Here is a 12703-nt window from a genome sequence, read left to right on the forward strand (position 1 = left end):
ACAGGCGTCATTTTTCACACATCACTCAACACTAATACAGCTTTGCTGGGTGTTAGTATCGTAATTATGCGATATCACACAACCCGTCTTGAATGAAGGCTAGCATGCTGGCAAATTCTATCACCAATAATACCCGGAAAGGTGGGGGAGGAGGTGTAATATATGATACATCATGGGCTTCTGACTGGTTTATTTTGTCAAGTATGATGTTCAAAGTTGCCATAGAAATCACCCTCTTGCCATTAAAAGCATAATTTTCCATTTGCACATGAAATAAAGACCCAGCAATAGTGCTTCAAACTAGTTCGAAAATACGAGCTATATAGGGATAGAAACAACAAATGTAAAATTTTGAATGAGTATAATCAATGTTAAGTATTGTTAAATATACAAAATGTGAACAATGGTTATAATGAAAAATGTTTCCAGACTAAACCGTCTACAGTTACGGTTTATTGAAAAAAGTAGTGATATCTCCTTATATCTTAGGTTTTATTGCAAAATTCTTATATGGTAGGATGTTTTGTGATATAACTGACCTACATAACACGCATCAAATGTAATATCTTGAACATTTTTTTAAAATCACTACTCTCAATGGTAAACAGGACCTTTAAACATTTGGCATCTTCTCTAAATTTCGTTCCAAACAAGACTCGAGAAAGATTAGATGGAACTGACTAAATCAAATTAAACGGCATAAAATCAGAAAGAAATTTACAGACAATTATAGATTTGTGTCGACAGAGAAACAAAGCATTGCCAAGTTAAGAATCAGTTATAATGTAGTGATTAAGAGACTTTCTAAATTCTGCAACATAAACGATATGAACAATAGAGGGCTAAAATGAAAGATGAGCTTTACTCTACTTTTTAAACACTTTTTAAAATACTTGCATGAATAGTAAATCACGATAATAAGATATCATCGAATTAATGACGGAAACGTGTTTTTGTCACTTGACAAGTTAGGCAAAGTCGTGGTTTCAAAAACGATAATTTCTGGGCGGTCCGTCTGATACGCCCGTCTATCAATAGACAATATCTTGTCGTCAGTATTACGGTGTCATGACACCGGCTGTAATTAGCAGTCCTATCAGATGACTTATTAGCGGGGTTTTCAACGAAACTATCTCGCGTTCACGCCGACTCCCTTCTCGGGTCTTGACGAGTCCTGTGCATTCATGCGATCTCTAATGGCTCGCACGCGCAGCCCACCCCCAGAGGCAATACCCGTGGCCGGCCCATCACATTTCGAGCATTCGTGCTGTCTCAACGCCGCTAAAAATAGCTCTTGTTTCCGGTCGCTCGGAGGATGAGGAGCTGGGAAGGGGAAGGATGCCTTCGGTTGTTTAACCCTTTCAAGGCGAATCCTTAAAAATACCATTGATGTTTCATGTATGGTATGGTTACCAGTACAATTGACAGAGTTAAGCTGTGCTCTCCTCGCGTGGATAACATATTTTTCTAGGTGTCCAATTTAAAAGGGAAAATGGAGCACGAAAAAAGGTGCTACACTTCCACTGACGTATCATCATTGAACATTGCCAATTGGGTTTCTTTCTTTCTTTTTTTCTTTCTTTCTTTCTTTCTTTCTTTCTTTCCGAGGCATAATTTCTATAAATAAATTCTTACTGTTTATAAGACATTGTTTGTCCATGAAGTTTCTAAACTCACCCTGTTTTCAAAAATGTGCACTTTTGTGAGGGCGAGGGTGCTTTATGTAAAGTAACTTAAGGTTATTTGAACAGAGAAAATAGTGTTTGGGGTTTTATGGGTTGTTCCAAATATATTTGGGGGTGCTGCTGTATCTATCTTGTTGAGAGACATACTTCTGTGCCGCTACAATCAGCATACAAGCTTAGCCCTTTTTGCCTAACAGTTATCGTGTAAAATCCAATATACTTATATTTGTACACTATTTTTTTTCATTTTCCAGTTCAATGATGTTAATGATATCACCGCGTGATACGACATTAGATTTATTGTTATGGTCTTATTGTACCTATGTGAGTAAATGATTTGAATATTTTCATGAAGAATTTGTATTCTTAACGTTCTTATGCACACTGTATGCCTTAGCAATTCAGTCTTAGGATTCCGAGTGTGGAGATGTGGGAATAAATGTATACCTTTACTATACTATTACTACATTTATTCAAGAAATATTGATTACACCTTTTTATTGAACAAGACAATTTCATATATAAGCAATCTCGTAATCATTTCAAATGTTGTCCACACCATAATATCATGTGTTTCTGTTCCTTATTAAGAATTAACAGACAACGAAATGGTCATCTGGTAATGGTGTGTGCATTTAACGTGAGAATTCACTACGTGGAGCCCCACGGAGAAGTCTATGTCTTAAACTTGGCAGATGGGCTAGTGTATTCAAGAGACGTTGGTTTCTCAGGCAAATTACATGGCAACGACTTGATTAGAAACATTGTGGTGACCTGTTATCAGCTCGAACTCTGGCCATTTGTGGAAGTCGGTTTTCCCTCGAGATAATGTTAACACCTTCCCATGAATAAGGGCCCTGTGTCGACTAGGAAAAGATAATTGGCAAATCTAGCGCCATCTCTCGTGGGAGACTGTGTATTTTTTTCTCCCTCCTCCATCCCCCCCCCCCCCTCCCCCTCCCCCTTCTCGGCTTCGAGGCCCCTTTTCATATCTTCAAAACTCTGTATACACACTCTTCACTTTGAGCTCAAATTGCTCTTGACAGAAAAAAAAAATGATGATCCTGCTTTAAAGTTGGTATGTTGATAGAGCATATTTGATTTTAGCTTAAAGTGATGATCTCTTCAAGTTTGTTGCTGTGGAGTTTTACACCCTGTTTCCCCCCCCCCCCCCATTCATTTAACAAATGCATTTTTTCAGTACCGTACACACTTTTCCAGCGTGTGTGCTTTCTTGTAGATAGGTTAGCAGTCCATTTGAATTGAGTTATGCATCATTTTAAAGCTTAAAAGCCTGCTCTTTCAGAATTTGCCTTTAACTAAAAATATGCATTTGGCGACTTTGTTGTTGTTGTTGTTGTTGTTGGTGGTGGTGGTGGTGGTGGTGGTTTTTTTTTTTGGGGGGGGTGGATGCAGATTCACATATCAAGTTAATCAAAGTATGTATTATTGCTTATACCATTCATTTACGGTTAATTACATTCACTTTGATACACTAAAATTGATGTTCATTTGCGTGCTTCCTCTTAACAGCTGCATAGATCAAGCATGTTGATGTTAGTGACATGCTTCGGGAAAAAAATAATTATATTTTTCTTTCTTTTTCTATTAATGCATTCGTTTTGTGTAATGGGAGTCTTGACTTATGAACATTCTCGAAACTGAACAATTCGTTGTTTAGAATGTCAATGATGGAGGGGAAACAGATGTTTGCTTGAAGTCATATTAATATTGTCTTTTTATGCATCAACAACAGAACAAAGAGGAGCAGACGAGGATGACGATACATGAAATATGTTGACTGGTCAGACTGTGTAAAAAGAAAAGAAATATGAATTAGGGAAGGGCTGATGCAAATGAGTATAGGGGATGCGTCTTTCCACTTCAAAATAATCTCTCCACCATTCGTTACCAACAACAAAATGAATGAGAAAATGGAGCATTATGTAGAGTGCAAAATTACTCTCCTCACATCCCACCAGTCCGTGGAACCCATATTTGAGCTTGAGCTATGGAGATCTATACCATAGTCGGAAGTTGGGGGGCTGCCTGTGAATGTACCGGACATCCGGAGATCTATTGTATAGAAGCTGACATCTCCCTTACCTCTTTCAATCATTCTATTTCTTAGCGCTGAATTATCCATCATGACACTGCCATTAACGATCAGCAATCCATGTCCCTTTTTAACTAGAAATACCTTTAATCACTTTCTTTGTACATAAAGTATATAATACATTTGTAATCTTGTTTTTTTTTTCTCTCTGTTACACTTACCTCGGGGAAGACATAAGCATCATCGTTTGAGTTCGACTGATGTACCAAACAGTTCCTCCATGGTTGGAGCCGCTGGCTTGTTGTAACCACATCATACCATGACACTCAACAAGCAAACAAATTAGAAAGGAGTTTGGGACTCAGAAATATCCCCGTACAACGCCACCGAGTTCACCGAGCTGGGCGAGACACCCAATATTCATGACTTGAGAATCATCTCGTGTAATAGTCTCTATCGATTGCAATACACCGGGGGCTGTATAATAACCGCGTGAAGTGGCTCACACTCTCGCAGTACTTTTGCCAAAAGGAACCCATCAGGGCCGCTTCTTCATCTTGAGAAAAATCTGATTCATAATGTTCGCATGCCATATGGCAGCTAAATCCGACATGGTTGTCATGATATCAGAGACAGAGGTGAGAGAAGAGAGATATGGAAAAGATAGACTTAATTATAAGAGATAACATAATACCTAGATAGAAAAATACATGGTTACAAAGAGTAGACATGATATATTACAGAAAGATGAAATAAGGCGTGAGAGAATGATGGAAAATTCAGAGCTAAAGAGGCCTAGAGATGAAGGGATAACATGCTTTATAAATTGTTAAAAAGATGGATAGATAGATGAATATACTAAAAGATATATTATAGAGATAGGTGGAGGGAAACAGAGACAGGCACAGTTCCAGTAAGAGAGAAATTGCTGTCCCGTGGGTTCAAAACACAATTTCGGAGTACGAACATAGAAACGAATGCCAACATACTAAATGAGTTTTACAACCTGCAGGAAATTGTGCGAGTGAGGAGCATTCAAGGAGAGTACAAGAAGTTATGAATTGATGAAAATGTCGAGCACTGCTTTGAAGAAAGTTGTAGAGAAGCCGTCTCCCCTGCCCACTCGATACCGATTTTGCAGAAAGTCGATAGCATCATTCGGTCATTTGATCAAGCGTACCATTGAGGTTACCCTACCGAAATTACTAGCCAAGTTCCCGTTTAGTTATTTTTGTCAGTGTTATGTTTTGTTGGCTGATTTTTTTTTTTCTTTTTTTTCGCCGGCAATATTGCACATCGCAAGAAGTGGCGAGGAGCTATTTGGCATCGTATTATGAAATGTCGATGCGTCACACCATGGGTTGTTTATGAAATTTGGACCCAAGATCCTCACATTCGAAATCCGTCTTCTCACATTTTATGATTTATATAGTTATCGCTTTGCTCGATTTATTTGTTTAATGTTTGCGTCATTAAGATTAACAATAAAAGGATTATAACACCTATCAACCATAACAAAGCTTATTTGACACTCGCCTGTATCGGTAAAATCGTTTTTTGTTTATTGGTGAAGCTGTAATCAAATGCAAATAACTTACCTGATTTAATGACTTACCATACCACCCTCACTCCCACATACATACTCGCACACACACACACACACACACACACACATACACACACACACACATAAACGAATATAAACAAGCATAATGTAAACAGCACCATCCGCTCACAAGGGATGTCATAAAATAAGGAAGTTGCACAATGTATTATGCTGGGGGTTTTTTCTTGTCTTTCAGGAACAGTGTGTTTTAGATAGCTAAATGTATTGTCTTATTAGAGTTTTAAAATGTGCTTAGAACACTATAAGTGGTAAAATGTGGACACATCCGTCAAAGTAGACCATTGTACTTAAAATTACCAAAAAAAAAAAAGGTTTGGTGGAACAACGTAATATTATTCCATTGCCTGATTTAATAGATTGATAATTCTGTATGGGATTTAATCTTCCTTTGCACTGGAGGGGCGGCGGTAATCTAATTACTGAGCTATGTGTACAAGGGAATTGTTATACTTTAAACTTTGCGCGGACTGGACCGCATTTAAGTCAAGGTTTCTACACAAATGGTTTCCGAGGCTAACGCTTCTTCTCTGTTTTTTAATAAGTTTTGTTCTTTGTGCTGTAGTAATTGACAGCTTTTGTTACTGTTGTTGCAGCTATTAATCACTATTCCATGTGCATGGCAAACCATCTATTGAAACAAGTATAATTGGCCATATTGGATTTGACATTTAACTATACCCTTTACAGCTTTTAATACATTATGGTTTTTTTTTTTCTGTCTCGTGACTGCATATTACATTTTGATGGGATATCATGTCCTTCCACCGTATAAAAAAATGCGTTACAATTTGACTGTGATATCATTCCTATAGAGAAAACAACAACAAATAGCTGTACAGCATGGATGTCGAAGCATTACGATTCGTTAGCATATCAATGTGGTTGGTAGAATGTCGTGCGCATTAGCCTTGGCACTTTATTACGCGAGGTGTGATTAAATTCATACCCCAGCGGCGGCAGCGACGGCGGCGGCTAACCGGTGCATCTACCTACCTTACGAGAGGGGTTCCCGAACCTATTGATCGTACCACTCGACATGCTAAAGCGCTGTTTAAACATGCTGCAGGCCACGACTCGTTGTTTTTATTGTTTGTTTCTCACTTCTGCATAAGACTTCTTGAGCAGTGTAGAGCGTGTTTCCAAGCGAACGGTTTCATGTATCAGCGCGAAACCAGTGTAGCAGGTGGCAAATCGCACTGAAGAACCAATAGATAGACACGGAGACGAGTATACAAAGATAACACTCCCCGCGAAGTTATGAAATACTGTAGTGAGTATTAACAAAAAATAAGGTCAAGGTTGGACAGAAAGATAGACAGGGATAGCTCAGTACTATAATGTTAAAGATTAGATCAGTGCATCTACTCTCATAATTAACAACAGCACGACATCACGGGATCGATTAAAATGTTATTGATCTATTAGAAACAGTAACAAAAGTTCTGATAGCGTACTCTGAGATTAATCAAGAACCGTGTCGCCTTAAGGTCATCGTAAACAAATCGTTTATGTCACGTTGCAGTTGTAGTCGCAGTCCCTTCTCGCCCAGTTTTTGATTGTGAAGCATCATTTTTTTTTTATATCTCGCAGGTATTTCGAAACCGATTTAGATTATGTATAATGTTTTAAAAGAACAATAATTGCCGATTGTTTTTTTCTGTCTCGTCATCTCATTTGCATATACGTCATTAATTTGTGTTCTGTTGAAAAATTAAGTAGAGAGCCTATATTCTTTGAATCATGAATTGAGAAAAAAAAGATTGTGCGGCATCCATAATTCTAAATTCTATTGCGTCGTGCCTTTAACCCAGCCTGTGCCAGGGACTTTGGACAGTGCGTACAATGCTACGGGATTTTCTGTGCCAGTCGCTCTTAAAGGACAGAGAGCGTTAAAGGGAAGAATGATGACAACAATAACCGGAGGGCATCAATAGCAATCTTTTACATCTGGAAGAAATTTCATTCCTGGAAAAGAATTAACTTCCTTGAGTATTTGTTGTTGCTTTTTCAATGAAGATAACACGTTTTTGATTATGCAAAAAAAAAAAATCTTAGTCATGATCGCTTGTCACCTTTCCTTTCCTTTCCCATTCCTCAAAATAAAAAAGGAGCGTAAAGACATAGATAAGACTAATGCATTCCATCACTCTCATATTAGTATAACGCTTTCGTCATGTATTTGGGTTGATTATTCTGATGTTGTTCGCCTTCTTTACCATCTTCTGTCAAGATCTGAACATCCGTTACCCTCAAGTGAATGTCACGTAAACCATTCGATGATGGAGGAGCCACCACGGCTCAAAGCTTATAATATCGAGATATTCTCAACCGCAAAATGATGATGATAATAACAATATTATAATAGTAGAAGCACAAATAATAGAACTCCAAACATGACCGAGATTCTCTGAGGTTACCAGCCTGATTAAGATTCACTTTTGAAAAAGGAAGAAAAGTTTCTCTTTTGTCTCTTGCGCTATGTCTTGGCTGAAATTACTTTCGCTTGATCGAAGATGATCAATAATGAAAAATATAAATGTTTTGTCACAGCTGAAAAAAAAATAATGTCATATATAATATACAGTTATACAGTATATTCTTAGCCAAAAATATAAGAAAAGCAGCATTTGTATCAAGTGTTGCTCAGACAGTGATGGACATGATTGTTCCTGAATAAGTAGTGGTGGTTGTAGCAATAATGTTGAAAATGAATAATTATTATGATAATGATATGAATCGATAATATAAAATTAATGATACGGTACTGATAATAATCATCATAACAGCAACAACAACAACAATAATAATAACAACAATTATAATAGTGATAATAATAATTTAACTAATGACAATAATAATAATAATAATAATGATAATAATAATAATAATAATGATAATTGTACTGATAATCATAGTCATCACAATGAGAAGAAGGTGAAAAAGAAGAAGAAGCAGAAGAAAAAGAAGAAGAAAAAGAAGAAAAAGAAAGGAAGAAGGAGAAGAAGGAGGAGGAGGAGGAGAGGAAGAGAAGAAGAATACGCATGTTGTCCCTTGGGTGATATCAGTAGCATGACAAGGATGTAGGGAGGGGAGGAGAAGATAAGGTGGCGTGGCACTAGAATTGAAGAACAACAAACCTAAGGCCCTTTCGTCAGCGATATGGTAACTACAGCAGTACTTTTGTTATTTCGGCTGTCATACAACTATACCTCCAAAAACAATCTATGAGTTACCGGCAAGGACGATAATACAAACAGAAATACAATACCAGCTGCTGCTGCTACTACTACTGCTACTGCGATATGAAAAAAAGGTGTAATATATGAATATTACATAATATTTTCATTTGCATTTTCATCATGGTCATGCAATAGCTGTTAGACATATCTATGATATTGCTTTGTGTGTGTTTGTGTGTGTGTTTGCAATGAAAGGTAGGTTTTTGAAGTGTTGTAAAGATGGATTTTTGTAAAGTACAGCGTATTATTTTGGATTATGAATTGGTTTTTTGTGTGTGATATATTGGTAACTGAGGTGATTTTTTTTAATGAGTAGTTGTGTTTGGGTAGTAAAATTGTAATGGGTAGGGGTGGGAAGGGAAGGATAGTTTACTATGTATTGGCGGGATTTGTTTAATGTTGTTGTTTTTTTTTGGGGGGGTAGTTCATAATAGTTTGTGGTTAGGAAGGGTAGTTAGATTAGATAGGGAACATTGTGTGGGGGTTTTATTCTAGATATGATATACTTCCATTTTTTCTTCGTAGTTGCTGTACTATCGCCTTTTTAATTGTTATATGAAAACATGAGGAATTGATTATTCTTTTATATTTGTACATTAATACCAAAGTGAATTGATGTTCCTTGTATTATTTGAATGGAAGTGAATAAATATTATTTGAAAGAAAAAGAGCAACCTGTCGCAAATATTATATCCCAGAACATCATCTAATAACACTCTTTTCAGTTTGCTTGTTTTTATCTTTTATTTGGCTTATCTTTTCTCTGATCATGACATCATTATTGTCATTTTTTTTCTTTTGTTCCGAACCTTGGCATAGTCTGACCCTGCTCGTTAACGTAATGGAAATTTATTGCAAGCCAATTTTGTCTCATTAGGCTACAGCTCACTCAAATTTGCACGGCGTGCCATAAACGCAGGTTCCATACTGGGCTCATTGAGCATGGGTTAGGCACTAGTCAACGCGCGTAAAGCTTGTTTCCGTTAAATGCACCAAGCGTTGCCGCATTTCCACACTATAGATACGAAGCGAGTGATAAACTGAATAAGATTATGTGAATGTTCTTTACCATTTATTATTGAGTCAATAAGTCACCGTGCGTCTACGTTATGATTTAACAAAACAAAGCAAGTTATAGCCAAGAATATCGAGGTCAGCGTTGACACTTTGCAAGGAAAGAGAAATTCTTTCTTCTTGGGGCAATTATCTCAAAGCAATTGAAGCAAACCCTACATCATATCGTAAATAAAGAACAACAATCACAGGTACGATTGATGGCGCAATTCTGCTTGAGGCGCTGGATCAACTACCACGCGGCGTTTTTATTACCCTAACAACATAATTGGGAACCTCCTCACCCCCCGCCCCCATCCTCTTCCTGAAAAAAAAAGGGTAAGCTTACGATGACATAATATTTCACATGCTAGCCTACCCTCTTCTCCGCCCTCAACACTCACGTGTCGTGTCTCTCTCGTTGCCACCACCTTCGCATTTTAGATCCCGTGCAGGAGGCATTGACGTCATCGGTCGCTAGGCAACGGGATGACACCTTGAACATTCTATCTCGGAACACTTTCCCCGACCACCGTGATACAAAAAGGTAATTTGTGTAAGAGTGTTAAATGGCAGAACAAATAATTGGGAAACCACCGTTTTGATTCCCGTTGGTATTGGGTGCTGTCGTTGCTGTTCTTTAAAGTTTTATCTACTTTCGTTTCGTTTCTTTTAATCGTCTTTGATCATCCAGTATTCGTGTTTTTTGTGGGTTTTTCTTTTTACCAACAGTGTGACTTTTCACACTGACATGTGCGCGTCTCTTACCATTAGGCTTACAAATACGATTCCATGAAAAGTCTATGAATCCCAGCTGTGATTAGCACGTACTTACACATCGGCAGACCATTACGCCCTAATTCTAATCTTAGGCGTAACTATTGATTTCGATCACGTTCGCATTAATTGCTTAAAAATGTATTCAAACACTTTGCCCCCTCATCTCAGAACTCAATAATGTTGTCTAGACTGGAAGACTCTATCATATTCTGTTGCAGGAATTTGAGAACACCAATATAGACTTGCACCCTGTCATCCGAAGATCCCATTCGCCAGGCCATACAGACTTGACTTGACAAAATATTGTGTAATAATATCATTGTTTCCTGAACCTCACGAGATAACCTGTGCAAAGGACGAAGAGGGCTACACACACATTATTGGATATTTGCAAGCTGAAAAGCTGTTATTTCACATTATCTCGCAGCCTTCATTTTGTCTCGATGGGGGAAAACTCACTCTGCTCATATGATTACCACGCACCACGTGTACACGCCACCACCTTACCAAGAATCGAATTCCACTGTGGGTTTAAAGTTGCCCACGCTTTCTCCCTACGATTACCCCTCCTCCGTGCATGATAGAGAGCAATGCAGGCTATTCAGGAGGATTCTTGATTGGTCGATTACATCGCGGCGCCCCTGCCTGCCGAATAATTGGACGAATGAGTGTGCTTACTTTCCGTACATAAACGACATCACCCCTTGCCAAAGCAGATGTGCTTTTATAAGGATTATGTTTTATGTGTTTTTTATGTCTATATAACCTTTTTATTTAAGAAAAAATGTAACTAAAGACATCTAATGCATATCAAATGTGTACAACTCTCAATGCTACGGGGAGATACGTGACATTAATATTCAAGAGCCAGATAGCCTGCATATTGGAGGGATGTACATACTATGAAGTTTATCGTTCATTCTCCTTTTGTTTCTTGATTTTACGTAAGACATCGCGTATTTAATTTGTGTACACACACCTCTTCCTTCAACTGCTATAGCATACCACAAAGTGATATATTTACGAATAACGAGATACAAAATTAACTTTGCTTTAATTTATGTTCATCTTGTATGCATTTTCCATCATGATTTCAGTGGCGACTTCCGCTTCTAAAATTTGAAATATCTGCGGTGTAAAAGGAATGATGTTGCTTTCCCTATTCCATCTTCTCTTTTTACTGGGACAAAAATTCACATCGTCCCTTATCAGAACTGAAGTTGCGATGTATACCGCTTTTATCGAATATCACTACTCGATGCATTATTAATGTTTTAATGAATACGGACCGGGGAAAGAAGCACAGGTTGAGATGAGGCATTGGTCTGGTGTGGTGTGAAATACTCATAAGGAGTAAAGGGTGATCTCAATCAACGGTAGGGGGGGGGGGAAAGAAAAGTAAAGAAAAACACCTTTTTGACAGATATGTTTTGAACACAATGTTCCCGATATCTTAAGAATATAAATATCATCTGTTGTTTTATGAACTCTGTTGTCAGCATAATAATGCGGTGGCAGATTGTTCCCCATTGTTTTCATAAGTTTTAGTCAGTTACACACAAACACACACACACCCTCACACACACACACACACACACACACACACACACACACACACACACACACACACACACAAACAAACAAACAAACAATACACCTGTTTACGCACACTAACGCGCTAGGAGGGAGTCTGAACATGTTCTCCGAGAACGTAAGATAACGTAGAAGAAGAAATCTCTGTATACTGTATACACAAAGCCCCCCTACTCCTTTGGTTAAGATTCCACTAAGCAGCTCTCTCGGCAGGTCCATGTCTTCCGTTGTTGTTAGGTAACTGACAACGACACTGTAAATGATGAATGGCAGTGCTCGTATGGGCTGCAGAGTAGCGACGCATCTCTCTGAAAGCAGCACTCGAAGCAGGCATTCGATTGTATTCCACTCTCTTTCTGGCTGCGTGCAAGATTCAGCCGATCCTTTCTGAAAAATAATAGTCTCAGATCTCCGCTCTCTTTCATTTCCAAACATCAATTCATTATCTCCTGAAGCGGCTCCTTTGACAAAGACAAAGAGGACAAAACGAAAAAGAGGGGAAATAATGGGGAAACAGCTTGAGAGAGAGAGAGAAAAGACTTTAAAAACAGAAACGAAAGGAAAGAACTAGAACGAACTAACGAGGGAGTGGAGAAAGTAAGACGGAAGATTAAAAGATGAGGAATGAACACTTGAAACACGAAGGATGCCGAGCAACGGACAAGGGAAA

Source organism: Diadema antillarum, unplaced genomic scaffold, assembly GCF_040938485.1.
Source record: "Diadema antillarum isolate AM-2024a unplaced genomic scaffold, OU_Dant_1.0 scf00000074, whole genome shotgun sequence".
NCBI lineage: Eukaryota > Metazoa > Echinodermata > Echinoidea > Diadematoida > Diadematidae > Diadema > Diadema antillarum.